This window comes from Sciurus vulgaris, assembly GCF_902686455.1.
Source record: "Sciurus vulgaris genome assembly, chromosome: X".
In the NCBI taxonomy this organism is placed as follows: Eukaryota; Metazoa; Chordata; class Mammalia; order Rodentia; family Sciuridae; genus Sciurus; species Sciurus vulgaris.
Window position 1 is genome coordinate 14,873,544 of NC_136471.1, and position 15,452 is coordinate 14,888,995.

The window sequence follows — 15,452 nt, forward strand, 5'->3', positions numbered from 1 at the left end:
GCCAAAAGTTGAGTGCAACCTGAGGAATGATCAGGGTACTGTCTTCCAACTTCCTAGGGAGCTCATTTTCCGTGCATATGGCTTTAGAACTATTCATAGTCTTCCCCCAAACTCATTGCCATTTTGAACAGGACTTCAGAGCAAGGCAAAACAGAACCTGGCAGTAAGAATTCAAATGTAACATCTCTGAAGATACATAAATCCATTGCTGTCCATTGGAGTTACTTGGGAATCTATTAAAATGTGGCCTCCTACACAGTTTTGCCAGTATGTTGGATCAGTGGGTTTGGGGTCGGGTTTGGGAATCTGTGTTCTTGAATCTACTCTTTGGTCAACTTGTATCGATCCTTTAATCTATGTCAAAAAATGGTATGTTTATGGAAATCTCTAATTCTAATTCAGCTACATTTTTTTCCTTTGTATGGATAACTGACTTGCTGATTAATGTGTCTTTAGAGCCCAAGTCTCTGAAGTCAGTGTTCCGTTCTCATATCTGCCTCTGATTTGAAGAGTGACCTTTAACATATCTATGGTTCAGTCTTTCCCTGTCTCCCATGTGGACTTCACCACCCTTGTTTAGCATGCTGCATGCAAAAGGAAAATGATTGTGAAAAGTTCAAAATGTAAATTGCCATGGAAACATGGTGTCAGTAAAACATGTATGCTTAGCAGATGAAGAAGAAGACAGATGGGGGCAGGGGATAAAACTATCCATTCATCAACATTGGAGTAATCAATCTCTGCTTGTCATCTTAAATTTAATGATTTAAAAGGAATTATAGATTTGTGGTCAGAGTTTATCTGGGTTAGTATTATTTATGTCAACCATGAACAATTTTACAAAATGGTATTTCTCCTGGGATATATACAAAGACCAGTCTCTGAGATGGTGTGATTTTATTTGCTTAAGGACCTAGGATGTCACTCCCCTTTATTCCTTTTTCCAGTAAGTTGGAGGAAGCTGTTCTGTCAGGATGTGTGTTGAACATTTATTTATTCATTTAAGTCAAGGCATTGTCCCTGAGTAACTTGTGGGACAGGGTGTTATTCTGGGTGTTTCAGACATATAGATGTGAGGAATATGCCATTCTCGATCTGACAAGTGTACACTAGTGGTCGCAAAGTGGGGTAAAGGTAAACTATGAGTTTTTTGTGATATAACTAAAAATGATTGCCATGGCAATTCAAAGCAATGAAGGACCCCTAATGTTGGGAGAGTGAGCAGATCATTCATAGTGGGAAGTGAGATGTGAGAAACATAATTTGATCATACACAGGCATGCCCATTATAGAGAACAGCTGGGCATAGCCTGGCAGTGAACATAGCCAAGGTATATTTGAAATTGTCCTCAAAATCTCCTGAAAGTCCTTCAGATTGTCATGGAAAAGGGGTAACTTCCTCTTTGTAAACACAAGTTGGGGGTTTATTTTGATATTTAGTCATCTAAGGATTTGTTAGGTATCTCAGTGTTCCAACAACTCTAGTCCATGAAAAAAGCCTGGGATGCTGGGGCTTTTGAGCTGTGATAGTGAATATATGGCAGAAATTCCACTGGTATAAGGAGCCAATTGTGGGATACTGGTAAGCATCACTGGGACATGTTACGGAAACATAGAGACCAAAAGGTTTTGGAAAGCCAGACAAAATGCTTACTTCACAGTATAAATGAAAAAAAGCCTGGACTTTGGAATCAGATCAACCTAGATCACAACTCTGATTCTCAACACCCATGTTATCCTAGGCACCATTTAATCATTGAATATAGGGTGTGTTATATAGCTAATACACTGTAAAATATTCAATAAATTAACTGTCTGGTTCATATTTGTGGAGACCAAACTTCAAAAAGGGATGCTAGATGCTTACCTGGGTTTCCATAAAGCCAAAGTAAATTTATTTTTTATTTTATAACATATTATGTCTTCTTCAAATATCAGCTCTTTGCTTGACTTTAACTAAGGTCAGGATGTACCCTTAAAACTTGCTGACCTAGAAGAAAGAAAGGTCAGCTCCTCAGAACTTGCAGTGGATTTCCTCTGTAGATATTAGACTTATTTTGGGCTTTAAGTTGTTGCTCCCATCTTGACACACTTTGGCTCTAGCTTGGACTGTCTAATCTTTTTTAATTTTTAAAATTTATTCTAATTAATTATACATGACAGTAGAATGCACTTTGACACATATCCATAAATGGTTGATTGAAACATCATATATCTTCTGGTTGTACATGATGCAGAATCACACCAGTCATGTAGTCATGTAAGCACATAGGGTAAAAATGTCCAGTTCACTCTACTATCCTTCCTATTCCCATAGGACTGTCTAATCTTGTTGGTTTTACCCTGTCTGCCTGAGAGCTTTTCCACAACCATACGAAGTTACCAATGCTGCCTCTAGGCTAAGCTACCTTAATGACTTTTAAAATATACTCTGGTCTTTGCATATGGCAGATCTTGCCAGCCAATCTTACAGGCTGTTATTGCTGGTCAAAAGTAACCACCTGATCATGACCAAGAATCTTGGGTGGCAGCTTGGGGCCAGCTTGAGTATTTGTTGACCTTGAGTTGGACTCCTGAACTTGACAGATGATGCCCTTAGGCAAAGGCAGGAAGACCCGTAGTTCATATCTTGATCTTGTCTTCACACACTATGAACAAGCTGGTAGTCCAGAATAGCTCCCCCAGGCCAACCTGATAATCTTGGCCTGCCTTGAGATGGCTGTGGGGGCTTCTAAGCAGTTTCTAGACTCCATGAAAGGTTGGGAAATTGGAGATATAAAAGCTATATATATAATAACTGAATTTTGTTTAACCCAGTATCTCCCAGACCAATTAGGTCATGGTACTCTCCTGCTCATGTGCAAGCTGATTCACATACATACCTACCAAATGCCCATTGAGTGTATTCATATATTATTTTCCTTTCACTTTGATAAAATGTTCTAATTTGAATCCTAGTAAACATGCTGTGAGATAGACTTATTATCTCCATTTTATTGACGCAGAAAATGCAGTTCAAAGTGCTTATGGAACTGATCTAGCAGGACCTAGTTAGCAAGTTGCAGAGTTGTACATATCAACTGAAAATCCTGCTGCTCTTCTCCCACACTCAGCGTCCCCGAAGGCTTAAGTGCTGACCTTGGCCCTGTGATAAAAATGTCATGTTGGCACAAGGTTGGGAAACAATACACTTTCATAGATTGCTCATGGCAATCAGAAGCCCACACCATCTCCCTGAATTTTATAGCAGGGATACATTCTACTTTCAGACCTAGTTGAACTGAGGCCAAGGAAACAACCTTGGGAAGTCTCCACTGGTATGTCATTCAGTCTCACACCTGGGAGCTTGCCATGGGTCTGCTGTCATCTCTGTGGGTTTGGGTGAATTCTCAAATGGGAGGAACACAGATCATGGCATAATTACCATGCTTCCTCTGGGGACTGTGTCAGCTTCTTCCACACCCACTCATGAGCCTCCCACTTAGGGTGGGAACCATTGTACAGGGTTTTGCACTGCTGATTGTTATCTCCAGGATCCACAGACCAGGAAAATGGCACATAAAACCTTTCTTTTTTGAGGATTTGGTGTCTCTTAAGTCACAGAGGAAAGCCACATAATGACAGTTAAAAGTTCAGTAAACCCCATCAAACCCAGCTGTGCATATTTTTCTTCAGTTAAATTCCTAGAGTGGCATTGAGTACAGCTGAGCAGATGTGGATTCACCTTCCATTACCTAGCCCTGTGCTTCTCTGAGCCTCAGTTTCGTCATAAAATGGGGGTAATACTTCTTGCTCCTTTTTCATAGTGTCATTTTAAGTATTAAAGGTGTTAATCAATAGACCATGTTATATATGTGTCTGATGAGCATTCTAAATCAGAATTTTGAATGAAAATTTTGAAATAAAAAATTTGATTCAGCTGAAGATAGGTGTTATGAATAGTTTATCATTAATCCCACACTTCAACATTTGTAATGGCACTTCAGGATCCAACATCAGGCCAACTATGACTCACAAGTTAATGGAGTAACAATACCTGTGAGCATTTAGTCTGAGAATCCTGCAGAAAGGATTGGCTCCCACAGCACATGGCAACTGTGGTCCCTAGGGACTTTGAGTAATAGTAAATGTTCTAAATCTTTAGATTACCAGTTTAAAAAATAAAATATAATAAAAATGCATTTGCAACATAGACTATTAGAACTGAAGTCCTTTCATCTAGTCCCTGCTCCTCCTTTCATACACAGGAAAACTAAGGAACCACAGAATGATCTGTATCTGACTCAAATTGTGACACAAATAATAAATGATAAAAGTGAGATTCTAACTCAGATCTCTTATATGATGACAATGTTCTGTTTTGATATACTCATTGGAAAACTTTTTTAAAGTTTGAAAATGAATGAAGAAAAAGAACATTCATAATCCCACTGCATAGACATATGCACCATTACCATTTCCTTTCTATCTTCTCTCTATGCATTTTATTTCATCTACTGGGAAAAATATTAAAATACAAACCTTCTGACCTCAGGGTCAGTGCTTTCTCTCTCATACCAGGATGACTTTTTAATCGGCATCCTTATTTGATATTTGATAAACAACACAGGTTTTAAATTATCTAAGCTAATTAAAGCTGCCAGCGAGCCCCCAAACATATATGGCTCATTAAGAAAATAGATCTAATAATGAAATCATGAATAAATCAGATCACCAGGATGGCCTAGATCAGAGAGCCAAACATAAACCCATCCCTGCCCTCAAGGAGCATGCTCAGTGGCATGCCCTCCATCTGAAACACAGACTCTAGGCCTGTGCTCATCCCAGCCCAGAAAGGGAGCAGAAAATGGAAAGGCCACAGGAGATGCTTCTGACAGTCCTGTTAATGTCAGGAATGCAATGCCTGGGCCCTAGGCATTTTGATTCAGCTTCTGTTTTCTCTTCCAAGGCCGAATTACTAGAACTCCAGCTGCAGCCTGCACTCCAGTTCCCAGATCTCTTCCAACCCACAATCTTGTTATCATCAGTCTGATTCAGGTCCATTAGTGAGAAGGGAGGGTGCACTGGCAAGGATGTGGCTGAAGGCAACTGAGATCGGTCAGAATGCCCTTGGACTACATTCTGTTTTAATGGAGGGTTTCTATACCATTCTACGCTCTGAGGAGAGAGTAGAACTCCCTCTTGCCCCAACTTCCTTACTTTCTGAGCTAAGAACTTTCCCCAAGGGTTTTCCTAACAGGGCATCCAAATTCTCTGTGCCTCACCGGTTGGCCATAATTCCTTAGGGAGGCAGGGACTAACTCTACTGTCCAAGCCAACTTGAATAATAGGAAACAAATAAGATGGGGAACCAGGCAGCCTCTTTGTTACACAGCACCTTAGTGAAACAGCCATCTATTTTTAGAAGAGGAGGAATAAAAAGATAGCAGCTTACTCTTTGGGGATCAGCAGGTAGAATAATGATCTGCCAAACTTTAACATTCAAGATTTTTTAGCTGGGCTGCAAATGAGACTTTTTGCCTGCCTCAGTGCAGCACTGCTAGTGTAATCGCACATCCCTGGGTAACCAAAATGTGAACACTGGGGAAAGGAGACATAGGACTCTGTGTGACAGACCTGAAAGCTGAGGAAGCATGCTGTACCAATTGCCTGAGAGGTTGAATTTGGAAAAACTAAGCAACCTTACTACCAGGAGTATTGAAATCTCAGGCCTCTGCTCAAATGTCACCCTGAGTGAGGTCTCCTTTGGCGTTCTATTTAAAGTAGCTCTTGTCATTATCTCTGCTTTTATCCAGCATTATTGTTCTTCCCTGTGCATATCATGACCTGACATTATGCTTCTTATCTGTTTATTAATTTTTCTATTGTCTGTATCACCCACTAGAATGTAAAGCTCAAGAAAATAGGGGCCTGGGTTTGTTCACTGATGTGTCCCCAGGGTCTAGAGCAGTTAACACATGGCAGGTGCTCAGGAAATACATGTGAAATGAATGCATGAAGTGTGTGAATGAATAAACCTAGTACCCACAAGAAAGTGAGTATGTCCATAAAATGACAGTAAGAACAGTTAACGCATGTGGCTTGTTAACCCATGTAGTCCTTCCAGCAACCCTGCATGCCATATGCTGTCCTTTTCCCTCTTTTGCACTTAAGGGAAATTGGACTGGAAGGTTAAGTGACTTGTTTCTGTGACCTTGGGGGTCATAGCATGAAAAAATGCCAGAGCCTGAAAAAATGCCAGAGCCAGGATTTGATTCTGGACCTGGAGGCAATGATGACAGACATGCCAGGCCAAGGCTTCACTTGATAATGTTTGGAACTGAGATGTTTTGGAATTTCTTTCCTTGATTCTTACCAACTCTGTAAAACAATTTCATTGAAATGATCATACAAGGTGCATGTTTCTTTTGGGTCCACTTAACCTGTAACCCTCATGTACTTGTTATCATAAACTTAAAACTAGCAATGCAGAAAGAGTCTCATTGTTGTACGATAGAAAGAGCCCATTGTACATCTGGCTATTAGGTGGGTTTTCTCCTGTTGGAGACATGATCTAAACAACCTCACTTACCATTTTAAAATATTTTGCAAAGCCAGAACATATTGGGGCAATTGGTATGCTTTCTGTCTCCTCAAGAGAAATGCAACAAAAATAAATCAGAGCACAAAATCACACAGAGTAAAAGCAGCCCACTGAACTCCTCAAGGGAAATACATATTTGTTTGTGCATCCTAAGATCCCTGCAGTAGTTTCTTTCTTTGTGGGGGGCTGCCAGAAACTGCCAGCCCCCTGGCTGGGAGAGTGCATGGAGTCTCATTTTCATCATGAGCATAGCTGATCCTCACAGTAGCACCTGGCATAATCCATCGTCAGAGTAGTTACATCATTATCTTGTGTTGATGAAAATTAAAGTCTCTGTCATGTGTTTGTATTATAATTAGCCAATTAGAGTTTTATTATTCCTTTTAGAGGAGACCTAAATTCAAATGAGAGATGCTGTGTATCTATGAAAGATTGAAGGGGTCACTCTTGTTTCCAAGGGCTGGCAAGCTCCAGCACCATTTCCTCTGTGCTCAGTCAGTTCTCTCTGTCCTAAGACTCCCGGATTTCAGGAGAATTCTGTGCTACTTGACCCAGTCTGACTCTAGGTCCCTTCTCAGTGTTCAAACCCGTACCAGACTTCCTGAGCCATTTTTTCTTTCTGTATAGATGGATCATGATTGTACTTACATCTGTTTTGAGTTCACTGAGATTTCAAAGTCCATTTCAGTATTTCATATTGACTTGTAGATAATGAGTAAATCTCCAAAAGGAGTATATGCTCCTGACACTTGGGTTCCTGTCACTTTAGATAAAAGTCTATTTTTTTATTGAGTTTCACTTTTCAACATATTCTATCAGTTCAAGTTATAAATTGGCAAGGAAGAAAAGTAGCCCATGTGATTTGTTTCCTCAGAGTGCACATGTTTCTTTTACCAACTCCTTCCAGGTTCTCACTCTGTTTGAATATTAAATCCACTTGGGAGGACTTTTATAAGTCACCATGGTCCAAGCTCCACGACAGGTCAAGTAAATCAGAATGTCTGGGGGTAAGGTCTAGGGGGCTTTTGATATATACTCAAGTGCCACAGAATTATAGAATTTCCAGTGCATCCCATGCCCAGACTTTACTGTGCAGTTGTTGCTGTTTGAGAACCACTGGTCTACAAAAGTATTATTTGAAGTATCCATTTTCCCAGTGCCTGTTCATTTGCACCAATCACTTTCTGTCCTTGCCAGAAATACCAATGAAGTTTTAACCAAATACTTGAACCATGTCTTCCTGGAAATTGCAAAGTGATTTTTTTGAAATCTTCCTTGAGATGTTTCTATGTGACCATATTTAAAGTATCCTGACACAAGCCAGTGTCCTTTTCATCTACTTGTTTGGGGTTTGGAAAGAGCATTGATCATGATACAGCTTGAGGTCCACTTGGACCATTCATTTCTGATGTCAGAAATAAAGATAAAAATCCTGTGTATAAATGAGGTGCTTTAAGTACTTGAGAAGACTCATTCTCAGCCTGACCTACAACATGGTTGAGATAGGTGTGGAGCCTCCACACAATTTACCTTAGCAATCCAGGGTGCTGGTTATGCCCTGTTAAACAACTGCAGACTTCACTGCACTAGGAGAAATCACTTCCCCGGACTAGACTGTTTGCTTTGCAGCTGGTAGAATATGGTTGTATTAGTCCCTTCTCATTTTGCCATTTTAATTTTTCATAGACTTGTCAGTTTTCTGTCTTCTCCTTTACAGTAACATCTTCAAGCAGTATATCAACCTTAAAATGTGACTGTTGGCATAGTCTGTAATGGGAACTTGGAGAGCCACATCTTATTGACAACTTAGAAGCTTGTATGCAAGGGGCACTCATCAAACTTGTCCCTTGATGATTGATGGTATCTGGTAATTAGTATGTTTCTTTATAATTGTCAAGCTGCTTTTAAACTGTTATGTAATGGAAACGGTCTCACTGGAAACTCCCCCCCCTTCTTTATTCTTTTCACTGGTCCTGGAAATAATAGCAGATTTCATCTTCTTTGAACTTGATCTTCATTTAAACCTTTTTCTTAATATAAAAATAATGAAAAGTTGACTCCATGTCTAATCCAATTCTCTAGATTCAAATATTAATCATCAGGTGCTGCCTTTTTCCATATAAGACTCATAACATTTCTTGTCTCTTCATTCCATTTTGATATTTAATTAAATGTTTTTTTTTTAAATTAGGAATGTTTGTTCACATGTGGTGATGGCCCCCTTAGAGGCATTTAATAAATGATCTAATGATTTTATTTAGACATTTAGGTGATGCTGCCCATTGTGTGTGTTTTGCTTTAAATATAGAGGCTACTAGCAATATGTCCCTTATAGATTTCAAAATTCATTAACTGATTAAGTATATTTTTGGTATTTCTACCAATATGTTTCTTTTGCAGGGCTTGAATCATTACCTTTTTCTAATTTTCCTTTTATTCTTCCTACTTGTCACACTGACAGAAATGTGGGCAGAAGCATGACTCCAATTTAGATGTTTTCCCTACCTCCAAAATAGATAAAAAGTTGATGGGCAGAAGATTGAAATTATTAGTTCAAGTGAGATTATGAAAGTATCTGTGGAAAAGACGAGAAAGCACAGGCACTGGAATCTTATTAGAGGAGAAGGGATGGTTTCCTTCAGAGAACCAGGCACAGATGAGATGAGAATAAGATCAAATTACAAAATAAGTGATACATTCCCACAGTCTGTTGTTCTGTTGATAGGCCCCATTAAGATCCTTTGTGTAGAATACAAAACAAGTGCCATATTTACCCCTTGGTATGACCATCAAAATGACAACTCCCATTGAGTGCTCTGCTCTAGCAGTGTAACAGAAATATGTGCCCTCAATAAATCTGCAACCCAGTAGGCTGTGAGGTGGGAAAGTTTATTCCAGCAGCACTAGGCAAATATTGACCACCAAGAGCAGACCCCCATTTTTCTGTTATTTTACTGGGTTTCCTTAAAATGTTATGAAGTATGATAACCTTCACAAATCTGAAACTCTTCAGTTTCTCTACTATCTTCCCAATAATTGTGAGGAACTTAGAATATGTTCATTTTGATCTCTCAGTTACAATACACAAAATTATTATCTACCAGTATTTAGTTCCACCTTATTTTTATATGTTCTCCATTAACTATTATTTTCTTTTATTACTTATAGTGTTTATGTAGATTGACCAGTAGCTTTTTTGCTTACCTTTTATTCTGTTCCATGTTCTTATTGGTGCATTATAGTTGTACATAATGGTGGGATGGGTTGTTACATGTTTGTACATGCCCACAATATAACAGATAAATACAGGCCGATATCATTCCCCACTCTCTCCCCTTTCCCTCTCACCCTCCCTCCCTCTGGTCCTTTTCTGCTACTCTACTTATTTCCCTTTGATTTACATGAACCACCCCCACCTTTCTTTTCCTTTTTCCTCTCTAGCATCTAAATATGAGAGATAACATGGCCTTTGACCTTCTAAGTTTGACTTATTTTGCTTCATATAATGGTCTCAAGTTCCATCCACTTTCCTGCAAATGACATAATTTCATTTTTCTTTATGGCTGAATAAATTTTTCTTTTTATGGCTGAATAATTTTTCTTTATGGCTGAATCATTGTGTATATACCACATTTTCTTTATCCATTTATCTGTTGATAGACACCTATGCTGATTCCATATTTTGACTCTTATGAGTTGCACTGCTATAAACATTGATGTGTCTATATGATTAGAATATACCGATTTTAGTTCTTTAGGACAAATACCAAGGAGTGGGCTAGCTGGGTGATATAGTGGTCTTTTGAGAAACCTCCACACTGCTTTCCAAAGTGGTTGTATTAATCTGCAGTCCCATTCAACAATGTATATGTGTTCCTTTTTCTCCACATCTTTGCCAGAATTTATTATTTTTGGTATTTTTTTTTTGGGGGGGGGGTCTACTGGGGATTGAACGCAGAGGCACTTTACAACCGAGACACCTCCTGTAGCCTTTTTTAAAATTTTGAGACATAGGGTCTCACTGAGACTGGCCTCAAATTCGAAATCCTCCTGCCTCAACTTTCTGAGTTGCTGGAATTATAGGTGTGCACCACTACACCTGGTTTATTGTTTGTATTCTTGATGGCTGCCATTCTGATTGGAGATAAATGAAATCTCAGTGTAGTTGTAATTTGCATTTCCCTAATTGGTAATATATTGAACACTTTTTCATGTATTTGTTGGCCATTTGTATTTCTCTTTAGAAAAGTATTTGATTAGTTCATTTGCCCATTTATTACTTGGGTTATTTTTGTGGGTTTTTTTTTTTTTTGAGTCCTTTATATATTCTGTGTTTTAATCCTCTGTCAGAAGAGTACTTTGCAAAGATTTTCTTCCATCCTGTAGGTTCTTTCTACAGTCCTTTATTTCCTTATATCTTACTCCTTTCATTTGGATTTACTTGCTATCTATTCAAAATAAAATATATTAATCTAATGAAGTTTTCTATGCAGTGAATTCAGTTTTACTTTGTGGAGGTTAAATTTTCCCATTTATTCTTTTTTCATTTAAAACAAAATTATTTTGAGATGGGGTCTCACTATGTTGCCCACATTGGTCTTGAACTTTTGTTACTCATACCTGAATCTCCCCAGTAGCTGGGACTACAGATGCCCCTTACCACACCCTGCTTCCTTTTTGCTCTTTTTATGGTGGGTTAGGTTAGCACTGTAGAAACATCTTAGTTCCCAGTGACAACCTCAGCACTTCAAAACTACGACTCCATTTTTGACTGATGAGAAGCCTATTAATCTTATTGTCTTTCCTTTTTAGACAGTATTTTGTTTTCGTTCAGTCACTTGAAATATAGATTTTTTTCACAGTATCACTATACTGTGTTTTGGTATGGATTTGTTTTTATTTATCTTTCCTGGAACTTAGTATTTTTCTTAAATCTTGGGATTCACACCTTTTTTTTTTCTTTCTGTTCTTTAAAGTTATTGTGATTACAGCTTGAAATGTTTCAACAAACCCATTCTCTCTATTGTTTCCTTTCAAAAATCCTATTAGATTTTGGTTTGCATTCCTCATTTTGCCTTTCATGTCTATTAACCTTGTTTTTATAATGTCTGTCTATTTACCTCTCTGTATTGCAGTCTGGGTTATTTTTGGTTTTTTTTTTTTTTGTTAGAAAGTTTCCAGTTTACTGATATTTCAAATCTTCATGGATTCAAAATAGCAAGAGATTTTTACTAATTTAATTTCCTAAACCCTGATACCTTCAAACTAACTGGAAATTCAGCTGGAGCAAGGAATTTAGCCATGATATCACCACCTGTAATTAGAGAGTGTCTTAGTGTAGAAAGAGCACTGGCCTTTGATTTTTTTTCTGTTCATACGTACTCAATGAATGAATGAATGAATGAATGAACCCATTCCCATTTCCCTATATACCAGATCTTGTGTATGGTCCTAGGGAAACAATAATGCTAGTAACAACCCCCTGGTTACTAGCATTATTATGCCTATGGAGCTTACACTTTGGACCAGAAGCCATCACATTAATTACATGAGTTACCTGTATGAAACGCGGTGAGAGCCATAGGAAGGGTACATGTCACAGAAGTTTTGCAGAGGCACAGTGCATCTACTGAGTTTTGTAGGATATTTGGGAGTTTGTAAGGGGAATAAGGCATGGATAAGAGAAAGAAAACAATGTGTGTTCAAAGGCTCAGAGATTCACAAGAGCCTAGGCCAACATGGGAATGGGCATGTTGATGACTCCTAAGAAGGGGAATGCTATGGTTATGAAGGGACTATGTAATCCTTTGTCCTGGCTGCTTCCATAGGCAGCTGTGCCTTTAGCATACTGAGCTCCCAACTCTCCCATGCAGGTTTCTTGGTGATGTATTGCAGAGAGAGGAGCAGGTTGGCTGATAAGTTTTCAGCCAACAGCCCTACTGTTTAACTATAATTAAATCAATGCATCTCAGTCCAGGTACTAAATACTAAAACTGGAGGGGAAGAGGAATCATCACCTTAAAAAAATAAAAGGGGCTGGCATGACTTTTGGAATATAGTCATTGATTATGTGCCAGAAAATATGCTGGGATACAGCATTGCACAGGACAGATTATACATTGACCACACCAAGTGAAGCCTTATAGAATATGCTAAAATGTTTGAATTTTCTTCTAGGTGACATGGGAGGTCATAAGACAATTTTAAGCAGAGAGGCAACAAAATCAGATTTTACTTTTAAAAGTGAGAAGGGCTGCTGTAGAGATTGTGTGAATAACTGAATGGAAAGAAGGAAAAAATTGGGGACCTACTAGAGTAGTCCAACAGAAGGAGCATGGTATGTTGAACTAGGGTGGTGGCAGAGAATGGTGACATTGATTAGATTTAGGTCTTGTTTTTCTTGTAGAACCCCTAGAAGCTATTGATGGATTAGAAATTGAGAATGTAAGAAAAGAGTGAAGCCCAAGTTTGTGCTGCATTCATGGGCGGTGGCTTTGACTGAGATGGGGAAGACTGAGAGAAGCTACTGAACAGAAGCAGGGAAATGAGAATGAGAAGTGCAATTTTGACCTGCCAAGGGATAGAGTGAGAATGGAGATGGCTAATAAGGAATAAGGAAGGCTTATTAAGCAGTTTGGATATGATCCTGTGTAAAACCCAGAGTTAGTGGAGATTTGGACACAGGTAAGTATCACTATTAACTTGTATTTAGAATGCAATTGAGCATCTAGTGGGAGCCCCAAAATGTTGACTAATGTATACTAAGTATAGTTTTGACACACATTGTATTGTCAAGAAGGGAAAAAAAAAAAACCTGTCCAGCCTCAGTCCTGATGACACATATGGTATTTTACAACTTCAATTCCTCATCTTTTTCTCTTCTCCCATTCTCTCTAAAACTTAGATCCTTTCCTGGTTATAAACCCAGGAGACATGCACGTGTGGTCACACCCATGTGAACACTGACACGTTCATATGTGTCATCATTGTATATCATTGTACTATTTCCAGTTTCCTAACCAAAAGTACATGGTCTTACTTGGAAGACTGGCCTAGTGGTCTGCTTCATGCTTCTAAATCGTAGGCAATCTTCTGAGGGAGGTGAGATAGTTATTTATTAGTTATTTTAGGCAAAGCTAAAAATAGCAAAAAAAAAAAAAATGGGCATTTTTTGGTAAATACATTGCATGGAATTTTCTTTGGAGAAATCCAAGGTAGAGGATGGCCAACTCATCCTTGTCTTGGCTCATCACATATATAGTTTTGAAATTTCTTTCTAGCTTTAGCTGCTTTCTTGCTTGAGATTCAGAAGGTTTCCATGGGCATGTGTCACTTGGCCTACCAGCCTCAGTTTCTTTAAAAGATTTTTTTTAGTTGTAGATGGACACAATACCTTTATTTTATTTATTCATTTTGAGTGATGCTGAGGATCAAACCTAGTGCCTCACACATGCTAGGCAAGTGCCCTATCACTGAGCTACAGTCCCAGCCCAGGCTCAGTTTCTTATTAAACGTCACCAAACTTTTCTAGTGTTTTCACTTTGGCAACTATTCTCCTCATAAATGGAGAGAATGATGACTATGCAATTGACTTTTCATGCTAAAGAAAGAAATGGAAAGATGAACTTCCCAAGCTGGGAAGGCTGCTCTGTGGGACATGAGTGCAGGGCAGAGCCTGGGCAGAGTGCTCTGCTGCACTTGGTGGTGGGGGGCGTGTAACTGGCTTAACATTCATGACATTGGAAATTATATTTAAGTATAGGCTGGCATTTCCTCATGTTTTTCCGACTCACACATAGCAACTTCAGCCTACAGCCAGTAGTTGCTCCAACTCCAAACTCTGATAACCCCCAATCCACTCCTACATGCTTTTTATTTTTCCTTTCTTCATCTACAGCCTTCTAATACGTAAGCAACAGCAACAACTGACTTAGGCTTGAATAAGGAACTAAATAAAAGTGAGATAACAAGACAGCCTTGAACCTGGGTTCTAATTCAGTGGACCTGACTATTGGGATTATGATGGAGCAGTGAGGAGAAGCCAGTCCCACTAGCCGGAAAGTAAAATTCCAGAAAGATCTTCCCTCAGTGAGAGGAAATGTTGCAACAAATTTAATGTGATGGTTTCCTGAGCCCTTGCAGTGGGCCTAAGAGAGACTAGGAGAGAAGGGAGGCAAAAATAAATCACCAAACAGCTTTTCTCAATTATTTCTCCCTCAGACTGCTAATTGAGAAGGTAGAGGATATAAGTTCTCTCCTTTTCATCTATGAAACTACTCTAATATTTTATGAAAATGTAAAAAGAATGTTTTTTTATTATCTTCCCCTGACAAATGTCTACCCTTGCAAACATTTTGAGGCATTTAATCATCTCTTAATGTTGTTTGAAATAGCTAGCTTTTTTAAAAAAAAAAAAAAAAAAAGCTACAAATGCTTCAAAATACCAAGAGGACAAACTCACAGGAAAGTGAGTCTGGACCTATTTACTGAAAGTGAAAGTACACTATGATTTTCCCTCAGTGACCTGGGACATAAAGTGGGTTCTGGGCCTTTCAGTATCCTTGCACTTAAACATCTGACTCAGTAGCTGAGTAGAAGGAAATGTGACCAAGCCATGAATTCATTTAACCACACTCATACCATGAACCTACCTAGTGCCTAGTAACATGCCTAGCCTGGCTGCTAGTTGATTTTCAAGAAATATTTATCAACTGCTTCCTCTTAGCCTTGACCTTGTGCTAGTGACTGATAATGCAGGGGTGAACAATAGAAGTTATTGCTTGCCTTCAAACAACTCACAGGTGTGCAGTAAAATAAAATAGTGCTCATACTCTCTCTCTACGTTGCTTGACTCAAGCTCTACTAGGAA

At 38.8% G+C, this 15,452-nt stretch overlaps 1 protein-coding gene across 5 annotated transcripts in view; it reads left to right on the forward strand.

Moving 5' to 3' along the window:
* FGF13 (fibroblast growth factor 13) overlaps positions 1-15,452 on the forward strand; it is a 497,312-nt gene that overhangs the window by 244,066 nt on the left and 237,794 nt on the right. The window lies entirely within an intron of this gene.